At 35.2% G+C, this 20,269-nt stretch overlaps 1 protein-coding gene and 1 pseudogene across 2 annotated transcripts in view; both read left to right on the top strand.

Annotated features, from left to right (window-relative positions):
- The window catches only part of KLHL1 (kelch like family member 1), a 563,316-nt gene that overhangs the window by 82,883 nt on the left and 460,164 nt on the right, over positions 1 to 20,269 (top strand). The gene's annotated exons all lie outside the window — the stretch shown is intronic.
- LOC118848881 lies at positions 2,250 to 3,890 on the top strand (annotated as a pseudogene).

Below are 20,269 nucleotides of genomic sequence, written 5' to 3'. Positions count from 1 at the left end.
ATCCTATTACAAAGCAATTAAATAAGAAATGTGTGAAGTCAGATTTCACAGAATCTCAGAGTTAAGAAGGACCTAAGAGCACACCTAGTCTAGCCTATATGTCAACAAAAATCTCCTTTATCATTTTCCTGGAAAGTGAACAATTAGCATTTGGTTGAAGACTGAAGGTGAAGAAGAACCTACTTTTCCCCAAAGTAGTCCAGTTTCCGTTTGTTCTGCTCTCCCTCTCAAGTGGTTGTATCCTGAAGTGAATAACGTGCTAGACTTGAAATCAGGAACACCTGTGTCTCACTCCTTTCTCATAGAGTTATTAACTGTGTGATGGAGGCAAATCACTTAATTTCTCACAGACTTACTTTCCTCATCTATAAAATAGAGATAATGATAGATGCAACACTTATCTCCTATGGTTGCTATGAGTCCCGAATGAGCTATTTATACAACTATGTATATGAATGTCAGTCATTTCTATTATTGGAAAAGTTTTCCTTATATTAAGCCTCTTTACCATCTGTACTCCACTCCTGGTTCTTTTCACTGGGGCCAAATGAAACTAAACTGTGTTTTTTGTTTGTTTGTGGTTGGAATCAAGGTGTATTAACAAGTATAGAGTGTAGGGCAGGGGGTGGGGAATACATATAGACTGAAAGGTGCAAGATGGCAGGCTGAGACTGAGGAATAGTGGATAGTGTAATTTGATTGCATTGTAGAATGTATGAAGGGGAGTACCATGAAACAAAGCTGGAATAATAGTCTAGAGCCATGGTGGAGAGGACAATGAATGTCAGGCTTTAGCGTTTTACTTTATAAAATAATATACAGTAGGGAACCAGCAAGAATGACCTCATTAAAACTGCATTAGATGATTCTGACAGCTGTATGAAAGAATGATTTGAGAAGGGAGGGACTAGCAAGTAGAAGCCTACTTACCAGAAATCACTATACTCTATACAAGAGATAAGAACTTGATCTGAATACAGATTGCATCAGTGGAAGTGGAATATCAGGGAAGAAGGGACACAGTGATGTTTTGGAGGCAGAATATGGAGAAATTGGGAACCTTTGATTGGGGAATGGAGAGAGATGAGGTGAGAGGAGTCAAGAATCATTCCAAGATACTGAATTTTGAAGAGTGATTTTATATTCTACAGACATAGAGGAGTTAAAAAGGAAATTTTGCTCATGTATTTATATTTCATTTGCTTGAGAAGTTTTTGATATGGTTACACATTGCGTGATCACTTCTCTTATAATGCATCAAGGAAAGAATTAGAGTAAGGATAAAATGATTACATTTCACCATATTCTTATATAGCAACTTTATATCTAATTTCAGAGGGCAGCATATAACATGATTATGTTTATTGCTAAATTTCTTCCTTCACATTTTTTAAAAGTAACATCTAATTTGTAGTCAGAGTATTTTTTAAATAGGTCAAAAATATTTGCTTAAATTTTGAAGCTGAATTTCACTTGCTATAGTAAATATAATAAATATTAATATAAATCTAAGGAAATTTTTTTCTTTATTAACAGAAATATGACATTGCATGAAAAACTTGTTCTTGTCTGGTAGTGTCAAATCTCATTCTTATGCTATGATTCATCAGTCCTTGATATCTGAAGGACAACTTCATTTTTTTAGAATTGGAAAGTTGAGGTAATAAGATTTACTAAAGTGATGGGTTTATTTACAATTGAGGAAACTTAGTTTAGTGTTGCTCCATTGCCAAACCTTATTTGTAATCTCAACCAGCAACCATACAAATGAACACCATTTTTCATGAGGGTGACAGGGTGAAAAGGACATATGGATCCATCATTGCTATCAGGAAAACAACTCAAGTTCATGCCCTTCTGGCATGTTAGAAACATCATCTTTGTCCATGAAGGGTGGTACAGTGTCATTAATGAATACATATAATGTTGTGTATCTATCAAGATCATTACTTGCTCAATAATCCTCTCCACCTTCATCATACTTTGTGCTTGGTTTTGTAGCTTTTTCTGAAAAGCCATTTATTATGACTTTGCCTTTTAGACTAGAAGTGAACACTTCTCTTTTTAAGGTCATGGTAATATCAAGAACAAAGGATAAATTTACTGACAGAAATCATTGCAGAACACGTGAATATAGGCTCCTCCTGAGTTCAACAGGAGACGTTTGGATTCAGAAAGCACAGAAGTTTGGTTCTCGACTATAAGCAGCGTGCTTTCTACTGGAAACTACAGGCACAGCCAAGGAAAACATGCCTTGCCAATACCCAGCATTGACACCAGAGCAAAAGAAATTGCTATCTGATATAGCTCACCAAATTGTTGCTCTGGGCAAGGGAATTTTGGCAGCACATGAGTCCACTTACCCCATTGCGAAGCGGCTGCAGTCCATTGGAACTGAGAACCCAGAGGAAAATTGACGCCTCTATCGGTAGTTGCTTCTGACAGCATATGATAGAGTGAACTCCTGTATTGGAGGTGTTATCCTTTTCCTTGAGACACTCTACCAGAAAGCTGATGATGGTTGTCCCTTCCCCAAAGTCATAAAGGCAAAGGGTGGCCATTGTGGGCATCAAGGTAGAGAAAGGTGTAGTACCCTATATTGGTAATTAAGGTGGGACTTTCTTTTACTGTTTTCTCTTTTAGCACTTATTTAATCAAGTGCCCTTGAAGAGTCTGGCCTTTGTTTCTTTGATTAAATCAGGAGTCTTTGATGACGTCCTTGCCTCAAGGGAAAGCCTAGGCCCCATGTGGGTTTAAGACACATGTTTGTGACACTTTTACGTCACATGGGTGATTCACATGTGTGACGTCCTTTGACCCTGAATAGACTATATAAACTCAAGAGGTTGGCATCTTCCCTTGGAGCTCTCAGCCACTAGAAGAGTGGTGTGTGACTCTGGGGCAACAGATATTAAGAGCTCTGCAGCTTGTGAACCCAGATGTTGATGCTTTCCTGGTAACTATGACTTGTGATCTGGTCTGTTTATATTGTGTATGTTTGTAATTTGTTTGTATGTTGGATTAAAATAAGATTGTTAACCCCTTAATGTTGCTTTCCTTAGTAAAGCAGATCAAAAGAACCTGTTCTGGCAGCATTCTTGTTTTTGGGGTTGTATGGGTCTTTCAGCCCCACAACAGCTGCTAGCCACATTGTTGGTACATGTCCCTGGCAGGGACCAATGGTGAGACTACCAATCAAGGTCTGGATGTGCTGAATTGGAGCTGACTTTGCCAAGTGGCATTGTTTACTGAAGATTGGGGATAATACACCTTCCCCACTTGCCATCATGGAGAATGCCAATGTGCTGGCTTGATATGCCAATGTTTGCTAGCAGAATGGCATCGTCCCCATTGTGGAACCAGAGATCCTCCCTGATAGAGAACACAATCTAAAGTGTTGTCAGTATGTCATTGAAAAGGTCCTGACTGCTGTCTACAAAGGTCTGAGTGACCACCGTGTCTATCTGGAAGGGACCTTGATGAAGCCTAACATAATCACCCTTGGCCATGCCTGTACCCAGAAGTATTCACATGAGGAAATCACAATGGCAACTGTAACTCTCCTTTGCCAGATTGTACATCCAGCAGTCACCGGTATCACCTTCCTTTCTGGGGGTCACAGTGAAGAGGATGCCTTCATCAATCTGAATGCCATCAACACCTGCCCCTTCCACAAGCCATGGGCCCTGACCTTTTCTTATGGCCAAGCCTTGCAGGCATCTGCCCTCAAGACCTGGAATGGAAAGAAGGGAAACAGCCGGGCTGCCCAAGAGGAATATATTAAGCGGGCAACAGCTAACAGCCAGGTTGCTCAAGGCCAATATATTCCAAGTGGAAAGTCAGGAGTAGCAGCCAGCAAGACCCTCTTTGTCTCTAACCATGTGTACTAACTAAGTCAAGGCCTTCCACCTGGGTATGTCCTAACACTCCAGGCCATTCCTCACAGTCAAGGGAGAAGCTTAGATCTAAGAGCTTTGTGCTGACTTCTCTCATCACTCCTAACTTGTGTGGTATTGTTGCTCTCTGGTGAATCTAGTGACCCTTCCTCAACCCACTTTTTCCAATAAACAACTATTTAACAAGGAAAAAAAAAGAACACATGAATAGCTTTAAAATTATTTTTCATAATATATTCACTAGATTCACCAGCGAGGCTGGTTTTTCAAAATTAGAAAATAATTTCTTACATACTGCAGTGTTTAACATGCTGCTCTTTAGCTAAATCTGCTGAAATCCTTTCCACTATGAGTTCAATGACCTGAGATTATATTTTGTATAGTGGAAAGAAAACTGACTTTGAAATGAGATGACCTGGGTTACAATTCAACCTCTGATATGGAGTTTGAACATTGCTTTTGAATCCCTGGAAGATCACTTTTAAGTGACGTAAACAAGGCACTTAACCTTGATTAGCCTCAGTTTTCTCATCTGTAATATGAGGAGACTGAAGTAGATGGCTCTGCCAGGCCTAAATTGGTGATTCTAGGATTCTTTGCTTGGGCTAAGGTTCTCTGATATAGTACTTTAAGAGAAAGAAAAATGGAAAGACCTCTCACCATATTTGAGATTTAGCATCACCTTCTTCCCTTACCAATAATGGCTCTAGAGTTAAATAATTCAATGTTATACTGTCTTTACTTGCTACTTTGTCCCATTGCCACTCATGTCTTGCCATAAGCATGCATAACACACATTTTTGTCACATGAACTTTTTTCCCTATGAATTAAAAAAAGTTTTATTGATGCCTTTCATGTCCAGTACAAGTCACTAACTTATTGTCCCCACAAAACCCCCCAAATAGAAGCCATCCCATGTAAGAAATATCTTTAATTAATTAATACAAATCAGAAAATCAGGTAATGTCTGAAATTGCATGTTTTACTTTCTATCTCTAGTCCATCATCTTTCTACCTAGAGGAAGGAGGTATTTTTCTTCTTTGGTCTTTTGAAGTGATGATTTAACAGATTTATGAGATTTTTAATTTTTCCCCTTCATATTATTATTATTGTGGTCATTGTAGAAATTGTTTTCCTGCTTCCATCCATTCTATCCTGCATCAGTTAACACAAGCCTTTCCATATTTCTGTGAATCCATTATAGTCATCCCTTTTTAAGACACAATAAAATCCCATTACATTCATACACCCCAGTTTGTTCAGTCATTCTCTAGCTGATAAATGCCAACTTTGTTTCTAGTTCTTTGCTACCACAAAAAAAAGTGCTGCTTTGAAAATTCATAAATACTTCACTTCCTTGTGAGTTCCCTCTTTTCCTCTACACTATATCTCACAGCCACTCATCATCCCCCATTCGGTCTTCATTGAATCAAGTATGATTAAGAAATGTTACTTCGAAGCTCAGTATTAAACAATGATAGAAAGGATCATACAGGAAAGAATGGATAATTTGATTTTATAAAGTTAAAAAGGTTTTGGAGAAACAAATTTAATGTAGCAAAAATTAGAAAGGAAGATGGGAAGTGAGGGGCAATCTTTGCAACAGGTTTCTTTGATAAAGGCCACAAAATATCTACAAAGAACTCATCCACATTTATAAGGCTAAGAGCCATTCTCTATAGCTAGTCAAAGGATACGAACAGGCAGTTTTCAAAGAAAGAAAAAAAGAAATCAAAGCTATAAACAGTTATATTATAAATATACATTATATATATATATGTTTATGTATATATATATATGAATATATATATATATAACAGTCGCTAATAACTAAGCAATTTTTAGTGCTATCTCAGTTGGCAAAGATGACAAAAGAGGAAAATGACAAATGTTGATGGGATTGTGGGAAAACAGGGACACTAGTATATGGTTCTTTGAAGCTATGATTAGATCTAGCCATTCTGGAAAGCAATTTGGAACTATGTCTAGGAAGTTCTCAAACTATGCATACTCTTTGACCCAGCTATGCCACTACTATACTTTTGGGATCTATAACCCAAAGCAATCAAAAAACGAGGAAAAATATTGCCGTACATATTTATAGAAGCTCTAATCGTGGCTTTCAAAAATGGGAAGTTTAGGGACTAATTTCCTGTTGGGGGCTGGCTAAATAAATTATGGTGTGAACGTAATAGAATATTATCATTCCAAAAGAAATTATGAAATTACAAACTTCAGAGGAAACTTGGATGAACTTTATGAACTGATGCAGAGTTAAATTCAGAAGAGCTAGGAGAACAGTTTATAGGATGATAATAGTCTTATAGAAAAAAAAAAAACTTTGAAAGACTGTAGAACAATGGAATGATAAACCATGAGTCCAAAAGAAAGAAGAGAGGGAAAAAAAAAACACTCACCTCCTGACAGAGAGATGATGAACATGAAATGAAGAAAGAGACATATTTTTGGACATGGATAAAGTGGGATTTTGTTTTACCACGCCATGTAGGTATGTATTAAAGGATTTGTCTTGTTTATTTATGTATTTGTTCATTTATTCATTTATTTATTTATTTAGCCAATTTTCTCAATTAGGAGAATAGCGTGAGGGATAGATTAAAACAAATATATTAATCATAGAGGCATACGAATGAAGTGCAATGTTTGGATTACATCAAAACTTTATCATAATGTTGAGGTGGTCGTGGGTTTTTTAAGTCAATGCCAGTTGAAAACAATTTCTGTGAAGCTTAAAAGGATTTGACTAGCAGTTTGGCCATGTGCTGTGTGTTCATGATCTGATGACCAGGACAGCTAAGTTCTGAAAGATCCCTCACCAAATCATTGGCTTTAGAGTAATAACTCTCCAATCACACTAACCGACAAATATAGGAACTTAAGGTATACAACTGCAGTCTGCATTGATAGAATGAGTTCTCACAATGAGAAAATTGTAGCCTCTAAAGTACTGAAATATAATTATCATTTTAGCAAACAAAAATGTCTTTTAAAAAACCCAAAAGATAAATGTTACTTCTAACCAAAGCCAAACTCCCTTACTTATACTCTTGAGGCCATGCTCTCTTGTCTGACAAAATGGCCCAACATTCATATTCTCTTTTCTCTAATTTTTAATTCATTCCCTGCTACCCACAAACACACCTAGGTTTTCCCCAACCTTAAGAAATCCTCCCTTCACCTTACAAGGTTATCTTTCTATATTTCTTTCTTCTCTCATAGAATTGTCTGTCTACGCATAGTACTTCCAATTCCTGTTTCACTTTCTTCTCAATTCCTTGCAATGGAAACTACTCCCTCCAAAATTACCAGAGATTTTTAATTTGCCCACCCAATGACCTTTACTCAAGCCGTATCTGTCTTGCTTTTTATGCAGCATTTGAAACTGTTGACCAGCATATCCTCATGTTACTATCTTTTCTCTGTGGTTGTTGCTCTTTTGTTATGCTTTGTTTGTTTTTGTGGTATGGCTCTCTCTTGGTTTTCCTCCTACCTGTATTTCTGTTGTTGTTGTTGTTTTTTTTAATCACTTTTCATTGCTGGATCATAATCTATATCCTGCCACTTAACTGTAGATGTATCAGAATTCTCTGACCTGGATCCTCTTCTCTCTAAGTAGTCTCTCGTGGCACCATTGTTTTCTCCAATGAATTTAATTATTATCTGTATATGAATGACTCTCACATCTATATAACTATTTCTACTCTTTTTTATATAGCTTAAGTCCAATTTGTCCCAACTGTCTATTGGACAGTTCCAAATAAATATACCATATTTAGCTATCCCAAACAGGAGTACTTCATTAAAGAGGTGGCTAGTATCTTTTCTACTTACCTCATAGAAATAGAGGTATTATGAGAAAAAAATTAATATATATATGTATATATCAATTTGTGTGTATATACATGTATATATGTATATGTGCATGTGCATATATACATAAACATATGCCATGAGTTCTAAAATGTAAGTTATTCAAATTTAATGATGTGGTTGGATTTTTTTGGGGGGGTGGCGTGTGCAGGGTGGGCTGTTCACATAGTCTAAGCCAAGTGTCCAAAATATAACTTGCTGCTATCTTTTCCTCAAACCAACCCTTCACCATCATCCTCCTAGCCAGCCAGGGTTAAAAACTTAGAAGTATCTCGAACTCCTTATTCATCCCATAGATTCAGTCAATTAATTCTATGTGCTCAATAGTTATCCCCTTCTCTCCATCCACATGGCCACTACCCATTGCTAAAGAGTTTAAGCCCTCATTACCTTTATTTAGAATATTGTGATCTCTTTCTCGTTGCTCTTCCTGCCTTAGGTTTCTTCCCTCTCAAATCTAGTATCCATAAAGATACCAACTGATGATGTCATTCTCTTGCTCATTAATTTCAGTAAGCTCACTGCTGCCTCGGGGATCAAATATAAAACTCTTGGTTTGGTATTTAAAATCTTCCCAACCTAAATCAAGTTTGCATTTCTAGACTTTTTGTATGTTACTCCCTTTCATTTACTTTACGATAAATTAAAACTGCCTTTTTGATGTTCCTTACATATGACATTCCATCTCCCATCACCATGGCATTATGCAACACTGATTGTTCCCTGGGCTTAGTGTATGCTTTCTTCCTTTCTTTTTAAAATTCCTACTTTATTTCAAATCTTAGCTCAGGCATTAGCAACTATGTGTGGCTAAATCATCATGACCAAAATTATTTATATTTGCTTTTTATAAACAAAGTAACATATAAATCAGTATATCTTATCTCCTCCAATAGAATGTTAGCTCCTGGAAGTCAGAGATGGTTTAATTATCTTTTGTTCGTTTGTATTACTAGCACCTATCACTGTGCCTGGTGCTTAGGAAGTCCTCAACAAATGCTTATTCATTCATTGAATATTCCTTTGAGAGTTTTAAGGATGAAAAGGTCATTATTACTTGGAGAGTAATCAAGGAAAACTTCATTTAAAAAGTTACTAATATCTTCTCTACTTACCACATAGAAATAGAGGCATTATCAGAATAAATTTTTATATACATATACACACATATATGTATGTATGTATATATATGCATGTATGTATATATACACATATACATATATGTATGTGTATATGAATATATACATACATATACATATATGCATACACACATAAAATTCTGGTGTGTGTATATGCCATGTTTTGAAGAAGTAAATGTGTCCTAAAAATGTAAGTTATTCAAATTTAATGATATTGTTATTTTGTGGACATGGTCCAAGCCTTTTTCCAGTCCCATGGTCCCAGTCCCATATCCATCAAAGTCTTTTCAATAATGTGCACAACATTAATCTTTATCCATAAGTATATTTACCTCATTGTCAACTTCAAGGGTCTATCCACTTCTAGAATTCTGAATAAATGGCCATCAGATCTAATAAAATAACTTATTCGAAAAATTGTCCTTGTATACCTAATACAAAGAGCCTATAACAACAATGTGGCTAGCAGCTACTGTGGGGGTGAAAGACCAGCACAAGACCAACAACAAGAAGGCTGCTAGCACAAATTCTTTGATCTGCTTTTGTAAGGAAAGTAACTTTAAGGGGTTAACAATTTCAGCTTAATCAAATATACATATATCATTCACTTAGTTCAGGGGGAAAAGATCAGCCCCCTGAACTTCAGGGCAAATTCAAACAGAAATTACAAACATCAACGACTGACCTTGTCTGATTCAAATCACAATTCATAGTTACCAGAGAAGCACCAACATCTATCCATCTGTGTTACAAAACTGGGGCGGGGAGTGGGTGGGGGTAGGGGATGGGTGGAGGGGAGCAGGTTCAACAGCTTGCCCAGAGTTTCATCACTTTTTCAATGAGTGTACCCCAAAAACAAAAGGCCAACCCCAGATCTTATATGCCCCTCTCAGGGCCCTGGGGGCTCAAGGCTCACCATTTAGGGTGTGGGAAAGCCCTAGAATTGCCAGCACCACCTCATTCATATACAATTCAATGACTGTTGATTGTCTTAGTGCTGAGAAATATTCTAAGACCAAAAAGATCCTATTTTCCCTGTCCCATTCAAACAAAGGCCAAACTCATTAAAGGCACTTAAGAGAAGAACAGGAAAAAGAAAGCCCTGCCCTGATTAACATTACAGAGCTTTCTCAAAATAAACAGTATGATGGGCTACCACTCACCTTCCTAACAAAATCAACTTACACTGGATCCACTAAAAGTAATGCTGACTTTATGCTTTCATTAGATTTTTCCTGGGACTTCAGAAATCATCAACAGCATCAGCATTACCATTGCTGTTGGCATCATCATCTTCAATAATATCTCGCACTTAAATAGCATCTTATATTTCAGGAAAGACTCACTGACATTAAAGTTCAGCAAAGTCCCTATAGCTACTTTGAGCTTGCTGTTGATGTAGGAGATCTTTAATATATATTAATTGATAATACCAGTAAGAATATGTGAAGAACTGCAAGTTTCTTTGTTTTATGTTTCATTGACATTTTCAGCATCTGTCAAATTGAGTGAGTTCAGTGATCATTATTCCAGCTGTCACAACTAAAAGATAATATTTCTACTGTTTCCTCCCTTCTTTTCATCATTTGATCAATGTTTTGAATTCTTCTTATAGGCTCCACCAGAAATGTTTTTACATTTCAAATGATAAGTAATTTTAACCATGTGGATTTATTGCTTATGATAAATCAATACATGCTTAAATAATAACCATCTTATCCACATTTGGTTTATTGTTAGATTTGGTCATTATGTAACTTAAAGCTTTTCTATTTATACAGAAAACTAATATTTGTACATTAAGTACTTTAATTGCCTGTATTTCAATTATTCAAAATATTTCAATCACATCTCATAGTTGAAAAGTGAAAACCAGACAGAATTATTTTACGTTGTGTCACTTATGCTGCTTATCAATGTTGCAATTTTAGACTTGTACAAAGATATAACTTTTTGTTTAAAATCGATTTTTTAGGGGCATCTAGATGGCACAGTGAGTAGAGCACTGGCCCTGGAGTCAGGAAGACCTGAGTTTAAATGTCACCTCAGACAGTTGACACATTTACTAGCTGTGTGACCTTGGGCAAGCCACTTAACCCCAATTGCCTTGCCTTCCCCTCTCCAAAAAAAAAAAAAATCGATTTTTTTACCCTCCAAGTTTCCTTTCTATCACTACTTAACTTTGCTATAAACTAAATATTAATTAGAAATTAAAGAAATTAAACTAGAAATTAAGTAGTTTCATACCCATAATACTTTACATAGCTTTTACTACATTTATTTGTGACTTTGGGAGATTTGGTTTGTTTTGTTTTTTGATCAATGGTATGGTTGAATTTGCATAACAATCAGTTGAGCTATCATAAATTTCTATTATATTTGAGCTTCGGATATTACAATCCTATAAATTTGTGTCTTGACAAATTTCAAAGCCTTACCAATTTCCCAAATACAAATAAGATTTAAATGTTCAATTTGGCAGCTGCATTTCATAATGTTAAAATTATTTATTCTTTTTATATACAAACGTGACCTTACAGAAAACTGCTTTCATCCAAAGAACAGGTGCAAACTATTAACACACACACACACACACACACACACACACACACACAATTAAGATGAATATACCCAGCTATTGTCACAATACTGTCTCTCATTTCCCCACAAAAACTAACAGGAGCAGTCTACCTAAAGAGAAGAAATTGGGAGAGTGGCTGCATGACTTTGTCCTATCAGGCACATTAGCTCAAATAGCTGTGGAAAGCTATTGCAAGCACTTAAGTGTTATGGTGATATTTTCCAGGGATCAGAGTTTATCACTTCCTTGTTCTTGGTCCCTTCCCTTTTCCTTTCTTTATTATTTTAAAGTACCCTTATCTCTTTTCTTACTTCCTCTAGTATGTCTGAATACACCATTTTTGAAGTTTAGGGCTAATGACAGGTTTGTTCCTCAGAATCTATTTGCTATTTTTATTTCATTATTCTATTGAATGCTCCTTTTTATTTCATCTTTGAAGTGTGACTTTTCCATATTCTCTCAAATTAGCAGTGCTATTTGACCTTCAAATTCTGATGCCACATATAATTTTGGTGTCTAATTCCTTTCTTCTGACTTCAAAGAAAAATAACGACTTTCTGCCTTTATGAAACTATAGTATCCTCTTGCACTTTGTTACCGCATGCCCTTCTTCTTGGTTTAGTCCCCTGTTTCCTTAATATAATTGCTACTATTAGAATTTTCTTCAACTTCTATCTCTTCACTGGCTCTTTCATCCATTCACTCAAACACATCTTTCCATTGAGGAAAACAAACAAACAAAAACACCTTTGTGTGATCATATATCTTCTTGAAACATCAACATGTTTATCTCCTTTTCACTAATTCTTAAGTGAAAGGTCTACCTCTGATATCTCCAGTTCACATTTTACCCCCTTTCCCTACTCCATCCATTTCCTTTCTCAACAATGTATTGTAACCAGATGTTTAAGGGTTATAGCAGCATGCCAGTCATCAAATCCAATGGTCTTTCCTCAGGTCTCATTCATTTTGATCTTTCTATAATATTTGATCTTCATGACACATTTATCTGTTTTTTCTCCTATGTCTCTGATTACTTTTTCCTAGTGCCTTTTACTATTTCCACTCACTAACTATGACATTCCTCAAGGTTTCATCTTCAATCTGCCATACCACTTTTCTTTCAATATTTAACTCTTGAAAATTTTTATCAACATTGCCAGCTTCTAAGGTTCTCAATATGATGTCTTTGTCCTTGAAATATCTATTGAAATATCTTTTATCAGCTACTTCCTATTGTACTTTTTTGCTTAGCTGAGCCACAATAAACTCAGTTTAAACATATCTACCACTGAATTTTATCCTTTTTCTCTAGAAGCTCTAAATTTCTTCCTCCTACCCTACCATCTGTGAGGCTAGCAAGTGATTAGCAGATTTAGAGGGAATAAATAAACATGGTAAGAAGGACTTGCTCCAAGTCAGAATTTCAAGACACATCCAAAGTCCATAGAAGTAATATGTATGGGTAGCAAGTAAGGCAGAAAAATTCAAAACCTGGAGTTGAGGTGGAGAGAAAAGTAAAGAAGGAAAAGTCTCCATGGAATAAGATCAGGAAGATACCATGAAAGGAAAAACTTACGGATTTAGTGACTGACAGTTAATTAGTTAGCTATAGACAGCAGAAGCATGCTAATAATCTCTTCTTTCTGTGCATCAGAGAGTTACACAGCTGTGGTCTTGGACACCTCCCATATGCCGTATATATCATTAAACAATGTAAAAAAAAATCTCCTCACTAGGACTTAAAACCTCAAGGTATTCTTTATCCACCATATCTAGTGAATTACCGAGTTCTTTAAAATCTTTCTCATGATATCTAGTACACCCAACCACTACAGTTGTCATTGCCATCACCTCATCCCTGAGTACCCCTCTTGATAGCTTTTCCCCTCCTCACTCTATTTCATATTGTGTAATAGAACTTAGAATTGGGTAGGATCTTAGAGAACTAGTATAACCCCTTTCTCTTCATTTTACAAATTAAGAAACAGGTTCAGGAAGGTTAAATGATTTGCCAAAGACTACATGGACAGTGAATTTCGAAGCTAGAATTCAAATCAGGGTCTCCTGAAGACATGCTGCTTTTTCACTAACAATTAATCCTCCAAAACAATGCTTTCATCAGTCATTAACTATTATTCAGGATAACCCATCCATTCTAACTGGCAAACTCTTTGTCTTCCAAGTATAATATAAAGAAGTGTTCTCCAGTAATATAGGGAGATTTATAGGTAAGTCTTTAATAAACAATACATTCATAGATGAAATAATTAGTGAAAAAGTAATAGTATTTATTATATGCCAAGTAAAGAGTTAAGCACTAAAGATAAAAATACAATAATGATAGTCCCCATTAAATATTTGTATCTTTTAGAGTAGAACTAGGTTCTAGAACTAGAACTATGGGTTCAGCTTTGCAGGCAAGCCAAGACCAAGACCAAGAGATACAGGAGTTCAGATACTAGAATAGTTGGTGAAAATCTCAGTGATAAAGTATCACTTTTCTCCTAATAAAAAAAAGATAGAAAAATCATCCCATCTTCCATCTTTCCCTTCTGCCTGAATCCAAGACTGATCTCTGGTAGAAATAAAATTATGTAGTGTTTAGGAACCTTTCTAAATTAAATGGACATTTCATAGTTGATGACTTTTAGAAATGAGTTATGTCTCTACTATATCAAAGTGAGCCAGGCTCACAGAATTTTTTTTTCCTGTAACTTAGTGCCATCCAATATTCTATTGAAGCAAAATGAGAAAGGAAACATTATCTGGCATTACTTATCTGGCATCCTTGACTCATAAAGATATCTCTAAAAGCAATTTTATTTTGAGAATATACACTAGGTAGCACTGAATTACAAGTACTTTTCAAAGTAATTGCCTTCTGCATCCCATAGCCAACTAAGATAAAATTGTTCCTTACTACTTTTATGTGTGTTTTGCTTTAGAAAAAAAAATAGAAAAGATGCTGATAATGATGTATTCCTGGTATGTTTTTCTCATGTGTTCTTTTTATTTGCAATTTCATTTTTTTTGGCTTTTTTTTTTACCTGTAGAAGTTCTTTTGTAATAATTGATTGTTAAACATTCAGTTGGATGATCCTTCAGGGTGTGAAGCATACCTTTTACCTCAATGACAAATGAGTGGCTTATTTTTCAGGCTGGTAGAAGTGTATCATTCAAAAAAGATAACAAAAGTGGGTGAGAAATGATATGATGAGGAAAAGAGAGAAATATTAATCTTGTGTATCTTCCAGTTTTTAAGCTGTGAATATTTAGGGCTTAATCCTGTCAATGAGAAAAAAAAGAGAAAATCCTTCTTTTTAGGGCATTAGAGAGTTACGCAGATTGATGAAAGGGAGTTCTAAGAATTTTAAAAGTGGCCATTAACAACCATACTCTGTACATCCTTTCTTATATTTCTTGTGTTTTAGTCTGTGCAAAACTTAAATTGTGCAAGATTTTCAATTTAATGTTTTCCATATGGACTCAAGAATAAAAGTGACTAAATATTCATTTAGTTAGAGAAGAAAAGCACTAGTACATTTTGTAATATTGTGCAGTGCATGTAGATTATGTGTGCCCACATGGATTTTCTAAATGTGGCTCAGTGAAGGCATTGAGAAATATTTATGTAATTTTGCCTACCCTTTTCCAAGGTAGACTTTGATCCCTGCCTTGAAAGTAATAATAAAACGGCTTCACTACTAACTGCTACGTTTCTAAACTAAAATATTGCTGGTCTAGGGGCCCAATTTGGGTTCAAAATAAAACATCTCTTCACTAAATGTTCTTAAGGAGAATGGATTACCCCTAACATATTCACAAGCTTAACCCTTCCTTACCAATTTCTACTTACACAAAAGGCCATCACAAATACTGAATAAACTCCTTCACTAATTTTCCATACTTATCTCATACTACTTCTGCTGATTCAATGTACATTTCATCCAATATTCCATAGTGTCTCTATGTCTTTGCTCAAGCTACTACTTCCCAGAAGTAACATGATTTCCTTCAATACCTCTACTTCTTTTACCACCTTCTATGGTGAGTCTTTGGTGATTCCGATAACTTATCTGTGTAAATGTTGTTTCCCTCAAGTAGAATGTAAGAACCCTGAAAATAGAGAAATGAGAGAAAAATAGAGAATGTTTTTCATTTAGTCTTTGCCCCACATGCACATAGTCTATGGCATGGACTGCTGAATGACTGAATCAATCTGAGGAATCTCCCTGAGTGAGAACTTCTAATTGCAACTGTTTCTTTCAAACTGTACATCCTTTGGAAGAAGATCATGGGAGTGAAATTGTATTTAGAAACTATAGGAGTAGTAAAAAAAAAATAGTAGTCTGGCTGTGTAACTCTGAGCAAGTAACTCAACCTCTGCCTTTCAGTGTCTTAGGAAATCCTCAAAGATTGTGAGATGTGATCTACATCACTAGAGGAAGGTTCTTTACTGAAGTGATCCAGGAAACAACAAGAATTGTTAAAAAAAATAGAGGTTTAGTAAAGAATAAAGTATAGACCTCATTTTTCGCATGTGAAAATTTGTTTTAGAAATCTTAAAAATAAATTATACTTATTTACTTTGAGGAAAAAACATTGAGTCTCATGAAAAAGAAAGTAAACATAGAGAATGTTATTTTTAAAATATTACAGCTGTATTCATCTGTGAATATCTTTCCTGCAAACCTGCTGGGTGGCCATCACCTTTCTGGTCCTCAATTTCCTCATCCATAAAATGATGAACTCTATATTAACTTGAAATGTCTGTGAGATCTGATATCCAAAGAACTTGTATATTACCAGAAATATAGTAGGATAAAGTATGTGGAATATTATCACAGAATCATATAACATTAACATTGGAACAGGCCCTAAGAGTTATCTCTTCCAGCTCACAGTTGACACATGAATTTCCCTCTATAATACCACCTACAAATGGCCATCCAACTTCTGTTGGAAGTTTTCCAGTGACAAGAAAACAACAACCTCCTACACCAAAGTAACAACAATGTTACTTTCCGCTACTGTGGCTGTGTAAGGCCAATAACACCAGCACACAGGAGGGCTGCTAGCACAAGGTCTTTGATCTGCTTTTCTAAGGAAAGCAATTTTAAGGGGTAACAATCTTACTTTAATTAAGCGTACATATACCATTCACTTAGTTCAAGGGGAAGAGCAAGCACCCCAAACTTCAGAGCAAATACAAACAGAAACTACAAACGTACATCATATAAACAGAGCAAATAACACATACAGATCAACAGACAGGCATTTACCAGAGAGAAAGGCACCAACATTTGGGTTTTCAAAGCCAGGGGGCTCCAGTGGCTACCCAGAGTCTTGTCTGGTCAAATCACAGGAACACTCTTCCAGTGAGTAAGAGCCCCAAACAAAACACTAACGTCTGAGTGTGAGCCCCAAACAAAACACTAACCTCTTAGTTTATATACCCTGTTCAGGGTCAAAGGGCATCACAACCATGCAACTCAAACCTATGCGAACTAGGCTTTCTTGTTTTTGAAGCAGGTCATCAGAGTCCTGATTTAATCAAAGAAACAAAGGCCAGACTCATCAAAGGCACTTGATTACCTCAGTGCGCCAAAAGGGAAAACAGTAAAAAAGTCCCACCCTAAATACCAATACAACCAACCATGTAAAAATTTTGTATGCTCCAATTATTGGTAACATTTTCCATGTGTTAAGCAGAATTTTTATCCCTAAATCTTTCTCCCATTCATTCTAGTTCTGGTCTCTGGTGTCAGTGAGGAATGAATAAATTTAACGAACAAGAAACAAAAAGAGATAATACTGTGAAATGAATATTGTAGTCAGTATAGATGGTTCTTAGGTGTAACATGGAACAGAAATGAAAAGAAAAGATGAGTAAAATATCTGGTTCAGGTAAACACAAAATTACCTCTAATTGTGAAAAAAGAGACTCATCTATTGTTAATAAATTCCTAGATCTCTTTTGGAAAATAAATTCACTATCATTTAAATGTGAAATGATGAAGTGGATTAAATGATTTTTTTTAAAAATGAAGACAAAAATAACATTGTTTCCATTAATTTTATTCTCCTTCCAGAATTCAAGTTGTTGACAGAAAATAAAACCCAAAACGGTAACTTTTAAGTAATATAACTAACTTATAAGTAAATGGCCAGATGTTAATATCAAACTTTGAGCAGGAAAACAAAGAGCACTAACCAGGCCCTAAGGAATGGAGGGGGTGAGTAGAAAGATGGACAGACAGATATTCATAAAGAGACAAAGACAGACAAAGACATGGAGAGAGGCAGAAAGACACAGGGACAAACAGAAAAAGAGAGAAAGAGATTATATGTGTGAAAATAGTATGTTTAGTACATTTTCCAGATAATTGACAATTTCTTTTGGTCTTAAGTATATTTTAAATTTATCTCTAAGATTGGTTTGGTATGCACATAGATGATGCATGTATCCATACATATACATATCATGGGCTCCAAATTCACATTTGAGACAGAGAAACTAAATTCTCAAGCATGATAATTAGCTGTCACAGACAATACACCATTTTTATCAAGAAAAAGAATCATATTGAGGCTTCTTATTTGCCAGTGCTTTGGAAAAGGACAAGGTTTCACTCTAGGAGTAGCAGAAGTCCAGAGGTGTTCATTTAGTCATAAATATTCAAAATAGAACCTATGAATTATACCACGATAGCCTTATGTTTAATGCAATAAACGGATGTAATTAAACAGACTAACAGACATTACAGAAAATAGCATTTTATTTGTAGGATTCTAAAATAAACACACTGCTTCAAAACTGAACATATCTGCTAATGGAAAACCATAAAGACTATGCTAAAGCAATCAAAGAACAAAAAGAAAAGTGCCAAAAACTCAGAATGAAAACCAGTTGCTATCAAATCAAAATATTTTCACAGTTTCACTCTAAATATTATCATCATAGTACATTTGTCTTTAAATATCAAATTAAATAACTAGAAGAAGTGCAATATTAGAAAAATTCTCTTTTGAGATTTACAGAACGTAAGGCAGGTTGTGCATGTGTGCATGCATGCATGTGTGTGTATATGCGTGTGTGAAATATTTACTATCAAAGTACAGAATGGTTTTATTAAGCAACATTTACGTTCAGAATATTTATAAATAAGGAAAATTTTGTATTCAAAAGCAATGACCCTGAACTTTCACTGTAACATTTTTTATGGTTAGAGGAAATGCTGATAATACCATGTTTTTTTTCATTAATAACAGCTGACATATAAATTTATATATGCATATATAGCTCCTCTTATTTGCTCCTTATAACAAACTCTTTGAGTATGACTGTTTTTAGCCTTTTTTTGTATCTCCAATGATAAGCACAGCATCTGACACAATAGGTGCTTAATAAATGCTCATTGATTGACTAGATATTATAGGAATTATCATGGCCTTTTACAGATGAGGAAACTAACTGAATATCAGTGATTGACTCACAGCAGTGCAAGTGGTAAATGTCAAAAGTGAATTTTTTATTAAAGGACTTCCTCTAAGTATGAAGACCAGCATTGTCCACAGTATGGTACGCTGCCTTTGTTTCGTTCTGAATGCACTCTAAGTATATTAATTCTAAAATTATTTTAATTGATTTTTTGTGGAAAAATTGCACAAATATTTTAGTAAATCATACTTTAGTAGAAGCTACAGATATTTGAGAATAGGATATACATGGTGTCCCAAAAGTCTCAGTGCAACTTTAAGCCATTAAAGCTTTTTAGTTATTTAAAGCTCAAAACTGCACTAAGACTTTGGGGACAACCTCAATAACTAAAGCCCTTTATAATTACTTCCATGTTAGGTTCACTTTGGTTTTGTTGAAGTTGGATTTTAAAAACTTATTTTTACATATATACCTTTTGTTTTTTCTTTCACTTTTTTATCGCTCTGCTATTCTTGCCACTAAGGACCGCCTCTTTTAACAAAAAATAAAATAAATCAAAAAGACTCCAGCCAAATAAAACATCAGTTGCTTCTGACATTATATGCAGCATTCCACATCTATAGTCCCATCCCCCCCACTTCTGCAAAAAAGAAAGGGAGATATCCTTTTCTTCTCAACTAGGGCTAGGCTTGGTAATTATAATTACACAGTGTTAAGTTTCATCATTTTTTGTCATTATTTGTATTGTCATCATCATTGCATATAATATTCTTCCTAGTTCTGCTTACTTCCCTCTGCATAATTCCCTATCATTCTTCCCATGCTTCACTGAATTATTCATATTCTTAATTTCTAATGGCAGAAAGATATTTCACTACAGTCATTCACAATAGCTTATTTAGGCATTCCTCAGTTGATGGGCATTTAATTTATTTGCAGTTTTCTTTGCTGCCACAAGAGATCATGTAACATTTTGGTATATATGATTTCTTCCTTTCTGTCCTTTCTGTCCTGGGTGTATATCTAACAGTGGGATCTCTGGTTCAAAGGATATAAAGAATTCTAAATTGCTTTCTGGAACTATTCCACTAACAGTTTATCTATAGGCCTCTCTTTCCTCCAACATTAACTATTTGCATCTTTTGTCATGAGATTAAAACCTCATAATTGTTTTAATTTTCATTTCTCTACTAGTAATTTATAGCAATCTTACATATAACTTTCAATACTTTTAAATGTATCTTCAGAGATCTGTCTTTGTAATCTCATTACATTGGGGAATTATTCTTTATCTTATGTATTTGGGCTAATTCTCT

The sequence above is a fragment of the Trichosurus vulpecula genome, chromosome 4, assembly GCF_011100635.1.
Source record: "Trichosurus vulpecula isolate mTriVul1 chromosome 4, mTriVul1.pri, whole genome shotgun sequence".
In the NCBI taxonomy this organism is placed as follows: Eukaryota; Metazoa; Chordata; class Mammalia; order Diprotodontia; family Phalangeridae; genus Trichosurus; species Trichosurus vulpecula.
The sequence above is the reverse complement of the archived record's forward strand: the minus strand, read 5'-3'. Positions and strand labels throughout refer to the sequence as shown.